Here is a 7906-nt window from a genome sequence, read left to right on the forward strand (position 1 = left end):
GATTCTTATACATCACTTGGCAGGTTGGCAGGATTGAATCCTGTGCCTGTAAAACCCTTCCCCTGGCAAGAGATGGTTACCAGAATATTGCTCTTCACACATGGGTGTTTTAAGAGAGGAGAGGGCCGTGAGCAGTCTTTGTCCGGGGGCCCCCTCCTCTCTCCCTGGTGGCCTGCTGTGCACTAGAGCGCAGCCGACTTCGGGCATTAGAGTAGCCTCCAGTTCCATGCCAGAGTCTACTGTGCATGTGCAGGTCACCGGGGAAATGGCACAGCAGCCATTTTCCAGGCGATTTGTACAGGGATGCTACTGCAGGCGTGGGACTCCTGAGAGGTAAGTATTTAATAAATGGGTGCATGGTGTGTGTCCCCCTAGACCTAGGGGCCCGTGTGCACCACACAGCTTGCACCTATTATAGATATGCCCCTGTCTTCACACCTAGGGCTCTATGTAGTGAAATAATGAAAATAGTTTCAAATATACTGCATATTTCTTCACTATTTTTGCTCTATTTAGTTTAAAGTGGATGCCGGGACAAACCTTGCGGTAAAGGCCTGTCCCGGCGAAGTTCCAGAAGATCAACCTTGCTTCTCCAAAATGAGTTAAATTTTCAATGCGCCAGGCCAGCTGCTGCTGCTCTCTGCTGTTCCTGGCCACCTTGGGCACCTGCCGCCCGGTGTCCAGTGACAGAGCCTCACTTTTGATAAATGGCCGCTGTATAGCAGGGACAGAGAGAGAGAGGATACTGCTGCTGCTCAACACATCAGTCTCCCTCCGTAGCCCAGCACATGGCTGTGGAGGGTCTGCTGTGCATAAACAGTCTCCTCTCCCTCCCTGCTATAAATTGGCCAAAAGATGTTACGCAAGATCCCGTGCTGGCAAAGTGAGACCCTGCGCTGAATTTTCAACAAGGTCCACACAGAATTTGAACCTAGGTCCTGGGTATATTATCACTTTTCTTTAACTCTGATCACTGTATGCAGGAAATATCACTCACTTGCTGTCCACTGCTACCTTGCCCAACAACAGGAAGCAGGAATGTATCCCTTGCATCTATATAGAGATCATATATATATATTTTAATTCTATATGTATGGTAGAGATGAGAATGTTCAGTTTCCATACTGGGCAGCAAGTAGCATTATACAGGGCAGCCAACATTATTTTTTTTCTTTATTGGTGCACACAGCTCCCAGAGCTCCTGCTAATATACAGGCAGCATTCATTGGCATTCACCTTTTACTAGTGCTCTGCACCAGGCCCGCCAGGAGCCGCAGCAGGGTCCATGTAACGGGGTGTGGCCTAATCATGGGAGGTGTGGCCATGCCCCCTTCGAGAAAAAACACAAGACAGATTTTAAGCTACATGAAGCGGCACTGAGCGCTGGCGAAGGGGGTGCTCTCAGCCCCCTCAGCCCTGCGCAAAGCCAGGGGGGGCACAATCAGTGTGATTGCTCCCCCCCACAGGCATAGGAGACCACTGTGTGCTGAGCTGCTGTGAGGGAGGGGGGTGCGGCGCCGAACCCAGGCCCCTGCCGGGCCCCTCAGGAAACCTGGGCCCAGGTAATCTGTACCCACTCCCCCCCTCTTGGCGCTCCTGCACTGCACAAGTGCTGTAACTTAACTGCCCACAGTGCAACCGAGAGGTCCTGAGTCCTAATACAGGGGCAACATTAACCCTTGGTGCACAATGGTGTTGTTTTTGGTCACTGCCCACAGTGCAGCCCAGAGCTCCTAATACAGGACAGCATTAACCCTTTATTGGTGCACACTGGTGCCCACAAAAGATTTTGGTGTGTGCCACCATTGTTATAAATATAAGCATAGTGATTCACAGCAGTGTGTAAAAAACAAATATATATACATATATATATATTTTTTAAATTAAAAAAATATTACAAAAACTTGTGTGTGTTCAGGACCAGGCTGTGCCACCACATTAATAATATAAGCACTGTCTGAGTAACAGTGAGAAGTTTTTGTCAATTGTTAAAAAACAGAAAAAGTTTTATTTTGTAAAATGTGTGTTCACTGGACAGTGTATTATAAATGTTATAAAATAACATAGGTGCATCCACCATTTATATCAGTGTTGTGTAGTTGTCATTTCTTGCCAAAGTTTTAAAGAAACCATAAAAGTATTTTTTAACATGTGTGTGTGTTCACTGACCAGTGCTTTGAAAACATTATAAAATAATGTATAATGGGTGCAGTCCACTGTTAATATCAGTGATGTGAGTTGATATGCATCATGATCAGTCGATGGAAGGGCAGGAGAAGCAACCAAGTACTAGCGCTGCAGCTGCTGTCACCAGTCATGAAGATACTAGGCATTCAACATTTACAAAAGCCAGTGCTCAATGACATGAGGGTTTAAGTCATGGCATCTGAAATCAAAATAATATTTTGACATTGTTAAAGAAAATAACACTACCTTTAATAAAGGAAAAGTTTCTTGCCGAAAAATATAAAATTGCCAACATGCCATACACCACAAGTAGTGGCAAGGAAAGGCTCAGGCCTTGGTCTTTATTTGTGAGTTGTGGTTCTGCAACTGCAGTCAGGCATATTATTCTGTAACCTCATGTGACGATGCAACACCTTCTCACTCACAGTCTAGAAGAGGTGTTGAACTTAAAACAGGCAAATCAGTGCAAAAACCACTCAGGCTGAAGAACAAACTATGTGTTCAGAATGTCACAAATCACTGAGGAGAGTATAAGGGTGTCCACGAGTGAGTCTGACTTTTAGAATACTGTACTCAAAGAGAAGCCTCATTCCACCATTTCTGCACCCACTGCCAATGTGGAGATGAGCAGTACATACAAAGATGGTGACATAGAAATTGAGGATCTACTGAGGAAGTACAACAGGATGAGGGGGGTATATGTGTAGTTGATGTTGGTGCTAATGTGGATGTTAATTATGTGGTTTGTCAGGCACCAGTAAAAACAGTTCTTGCCCATGATAAGAAGAAGACCATTGTCATGTTTGGACATAAGACCAAAAAATCCACCTCTTATGTGTGAAATAATTTTTACCCAACTCCTGAAAATTGTCAAGCCATCTGTAAAACCAAAATAAGTATAGGTAGGGACGTTAACCATCTAACAACCTTCTCCCTGTTACATAATTTGCAGCGATTTCATGAAAAGTTTTTGGCAAAATCTGAAAATAATGCTAATGTAATAACAAGCAGTCCAGCATCAGCAAGCTCCCTTCTGTCAACTAGCTACCAGCACCTGCAATCTTCACCACCAACACCTTCATCATCATCATCAATCTTCTGATTAATATTCGGAGGTAGTCCTGCATCCAATTTGCTAAGACTAATTGACTCCTCCTCTCTCCAGGATTCCTCAAAAGAATCCTTGAGCACTAGACCTGCAGCTGCTGGGGGAGAATATTCATCCCAGAAGTGGACCAAGAAGACTACTAGAACTTTAAAAAATAATTGGCTGTGAAATAACCCTTTGCAAGATGAAGCAAGTATGACAGCTGCTATCCAGTTGCACAACAGATCACTTAGACATGACAGCTATGCTAGTATTAGATCTGCATCCAATATCTCTTATTAATGCATCTGGTTTTAGACAGTTGAGGTTTTGTGTCCCGGCTACCAAATTCCATCCTAATTCTAGTTTACCAGAAAAGCAATTCCTTGTCTGTACCAGGACGTTAAAAATAAATGAATACTTGGCCTACAAATTGCCATTGTACGCCCTGTCCACTTAACCACAGATATGTGAAAAAGCGGTACTGGTCAAACTAAAGACTGCATGACTGTGACCGCTGACTGGGTGGGTGTATCACCTTCAGCAGTAGCAGCAGTAGGTAACACAAAATGCCAGCTCATTCACAGGCAGACTACTCTCTGTATCATTGGCTTCACTAAGAAGCAAAGATACCAATGTCAAATTGCTAGAAAAATTAAGGGATGTCATAGCAAAATGGCTTAACCCACTTGGACTCTCCTCAGGATTTTTTTATTTCTGATAACGCTACAAATATTGTGAGAGCATTACAGCTGGGTGCATTTGAACACATCCCATGTTTTGCTCACACAATCAATTTGGTGGTACAGATTTTTTTTTTTAAATGTCAAGTGCATGCTGCTTGTGACCTGAACATTTTTTGGGACATTTTCACCATTTAGCAACTGCGTGTAGAAGATTATAGCACCTGCAAGAAGAGTTTAATGTGCCATGCCACCAACTGAACAAGGGGTAGTAACAAGGTGAAATCCCACCCTTTGCATGCTTCTGCGAATGGAGGAACAGCAATAAGCATCCAAACCTACACAACAAGCCATGACATAAGGAAGGGAGGGTAATGTACTTTAGGCCAGTGTAGTGGTGAATAATTTCTGTGTTGTTCAAGGTGCTGAAACCATTTGAAGTAGTCAACTATGAAGTGGGTTCAGATAGTGCCTGCTTGAGTTAGGTGATTCCCCTAATTAGATTTTTGGAAAAGCAGCTTGAGAAACTGAAGGAGGAGATGAAATGAGATGATTCCGCTAAGTATCTCAGACTTGTAGGTCCAGTCTTTTATTCACTTCGCCAGGATCCAAGGGTTGTCAACATCTTGAAATTGGATCACAACATTTTGTCGACCACGCTTGATCCTAGGTTTAAGTTGTACATCACATCTTTGTTTCCCACTAACTCAGTATCATGGCCAAGGTATTTCAGCATGGCGCTAGGCGAGTCTTACCTGTGAGGTCATTGTGGCGCGGGCTGTCTGGTGGCAGAGCTGGTGTCTGGCGGGAGGCTTTGGCTGCGCGCGTTGTTGTGCAGGCCTGTTGTCACTCTGCGCTGGTAAGGCCTGGCTGCGTCTCCATTCCATTTGGCATGGGCGCTGCCATCTTGCCTTCTGGCCATGTGATGCAGCTGGCCAATCCTGGTGAGTCACATGTTCCCTCCGACCAGTAACAGCACGGCATGGGGTATTTAGGAAGGGTCAGTGCCTTCCTTCTTTGCCAGTGCAACGTGTATCTCAGCTTAGCTGAGAGGGAGCACTCTGTGCTTACCCTGTTCCTGTGAATTCGCTGTCTGCCAGTCTGCCTGTCAGCTCCTAGCTCCCACTGGACTACCCCGCTTCCTCCATCACCCTTGCCCATACCTGAGTGCCTGAGCCTGCTGACATCCTGCGCTTCAGTTCACTACCTGCATACCTGGCTTGATTATTTTCAGTTCACTACCTGCATATCTGGTTAGATTATTTTCAGTTTCACTACCTGCACACCTGGACAGCTCTAATTGTTTCTACTTGGACATTAACCCTTTTACTCCACCACAGAACTCTTGTGCACATTTATATATACCTGGACTTTTATTTACTGCCATATTTTATGTCTACTCAAGCACTTATTAAAAATCCTAGTTTTATTTTCAAATCTGCCTCTGTGATCGCTCCTGCTACCACCCCGGGTCCACAAACAACCCAGAACATAACAGTTTGCACTGGCCCCATGGAGCCGGCCATGGATCAGGAGTCAGGAGTGGATTTGTTCTGGTGCATTTCTGGTCGTTTAGAAAATCTGGAAAACATGCAGCATCAGATGGCTCAATTTCTGCAAGAGATGTCCAAGCGACAGGATAGTTTGCAAACTTCCTTTTCTACCCCTGAAGTACCAGCATCTACATCCGCATCAGTGTCTGGGAATACAGGAGGCAGATCATCTCCCCGCTTACATCTTCCTTTACCAAATAAATTTGACGGCAATCCTAAACTCTGCCGAGGATTCCTAAATCAGTGTGACATACATTTTACCCTGCAGCCTGACAACTTTCTAACTGCAAGAACTAAAGTGGCTTATATAGTCTCTCTGTTATCCGGCCAGGCCTTAGAATGGGCTTCCCCACTCTGGGAGCGCTCAGATCTGCTGCTGGATAATTACGCAGGCTTTGTGTCATCTTTCAGGAGGATTTTCGATGATCCTGGGCGTACTGTATCAGCATCATCAAACATCATGTCACTGAGACAAGGGGTCCGTCCTGTCAGTCAATATGCCGTGCAATTTCAAATTTTAGCATCAGAGCTCAAATGGAATGAGGAAGCCCTCACCTCGGCATTCTGGCATGGGTTGTCAGACCGACTAAAGGATGATCTAGTCACTCGAGAGCTTCCTACTAATCTGAACGACATGATTTCGTTGTGTATCAAAGTTGACCTACGCTTCAGGGAATGTCAGGCTGAAAAAAACAGAACTGACCGGCAAAGGTCATTTACACACTCCATTTCTACCCATCCTATTCCTTCTCCTACTGAAGAGGAGCCTATGCAGGTGAATCATACACACCTCTCCAAAGAAGAATGTCAGAGAAGAATGCAAAAGAACCTATGTCTGTACTGCGGAGAGTCCGGTCACCTGCTGATCTCCTGCCCCCGTAAACCGGGAAATGCCAAATCCTAACTGACCCTGGAGACATCAAGTTAGGAGTTATGAACCTGTCTCCAAAAATTAAAGATTTCACGATTACCCTAGCCTTTGATCTTAAACCCAAACCTGTCTTTGCTACTGCTCTACTCGACTCAGGAGCAGCCGGAAATTTCATAACATCTAGTTTCATAGATAAATTTCAGATTCCTTGTTTGTCTCTCAACCATGCCATCTCTCTGACCTCTATAGATGGACGCCCTCTAACTAACGGGATAGTCACCAAAGAGACTCAACCAGTATTGGTCCGAATTGGGGCACTTCATTCTGAGTCCTTCAAATTCCTGGTGATATCAGAGGTCTCTCAAGAAATTGTTCTTGGTCTACCCTGGTTACGTCAACATAATCCCAGGATTGATTGGAGTTCTATGCAGATTCTGTCATGGGGTATGGACTGTCAGAAATCCTGTCTTCCAAAAATTTGACCTGTGAGAAAGACAGTTCCATTAGTTTCTTCTGCCATTCCCAAGGAATATCAGATGTTCGCCGATGTTTTCTCTGAACAACAAGCAAATATCTTACCCCCTCATAGGGAATGGGACTGTCCAATTGAATTGATACCTGATAAGATACCACCTCGTGGTCGTACCTATCCACTGTCCTTGCCTGAGACTCAAGCCATGACCGAGTACATCCGGGACAACTTGGAAAAGGGGTTCATTCGCCCCTCTACTTCACCTGCCGGAGCTGGGTTTTTCTTCGTTGGCAAGAAGGACGGTGGTCTAAGACCATGTATCGAGTATCGAGGCCTTCATGACATTACTGTAAAGAATCGATACCCTCTTCCCCTGATTACTGAGTTGTTTGATAGGGTCAAGGGCTCTGTCATTTTTTCTAAATTAGATCTGAGAGGGGCTTACAACCTCATTCGTATCCGAGCTGGCAATGAATGGAAGGCCGCTTTTAATACCAGAGATGGACATTTTGAGTATTTAGTAATGCCTTTTGGATTGTGTAACACCCCTGCTGTCTTTCAAAGTTTCGTTAATGAGATTTTCCGGGATCTGTTATATGTTTCGGTTGTTGTCTATCTGGATGACATACTGATTTTTTCACCCTCTGTGACTAAACATCAAGAACATGTTAAAGAAGTTCTGACCCATTTGAGAGAAAACCACCTTTACTGCAAACTGGAGAAGTGCGTCTTTGGAGTGCCCAGTGTACCTTTTCTTGGCTATGTAATATCTGGCTCCAGTTTAGAAATGGACCCCAAGAAGGTACAAGCAATTCTGGATTGGACCTGACCTCAGACACTGAAAGCCATCCAGAGATTGTTGGGCTTTGCCAATTATTATAGACGCTTCATTAAGGGATTTTCTAAACTGCTGGCTCCCATTACAGCCTTAACCCGCAAAGATGCTAATCCTGCCCAATGGTCACCTGAGGCAGAGTCTGCCTTTCATCTTCTAAAACAGGCCTTTATCTCAGCACCAGTTCTTCGACAACCAGATCTGGACAGGCCTTTTTT

The sequence above is a fragment of the Taudactylus pleione genome, unplaced genomic scaffold, assembly GCF_031769625.1.
Source record: "Taudactylus pleione unplaced genomic scaffold, aTauple2 ptg000518l, whole genome shotgun sequence".
Classification (NCBI taxonomy): Eukaryota; Metazoa; Chordata; class Amphibia; order Anura; family Myobatrachidae; genus Taudactylus; species Taudactylus pleione.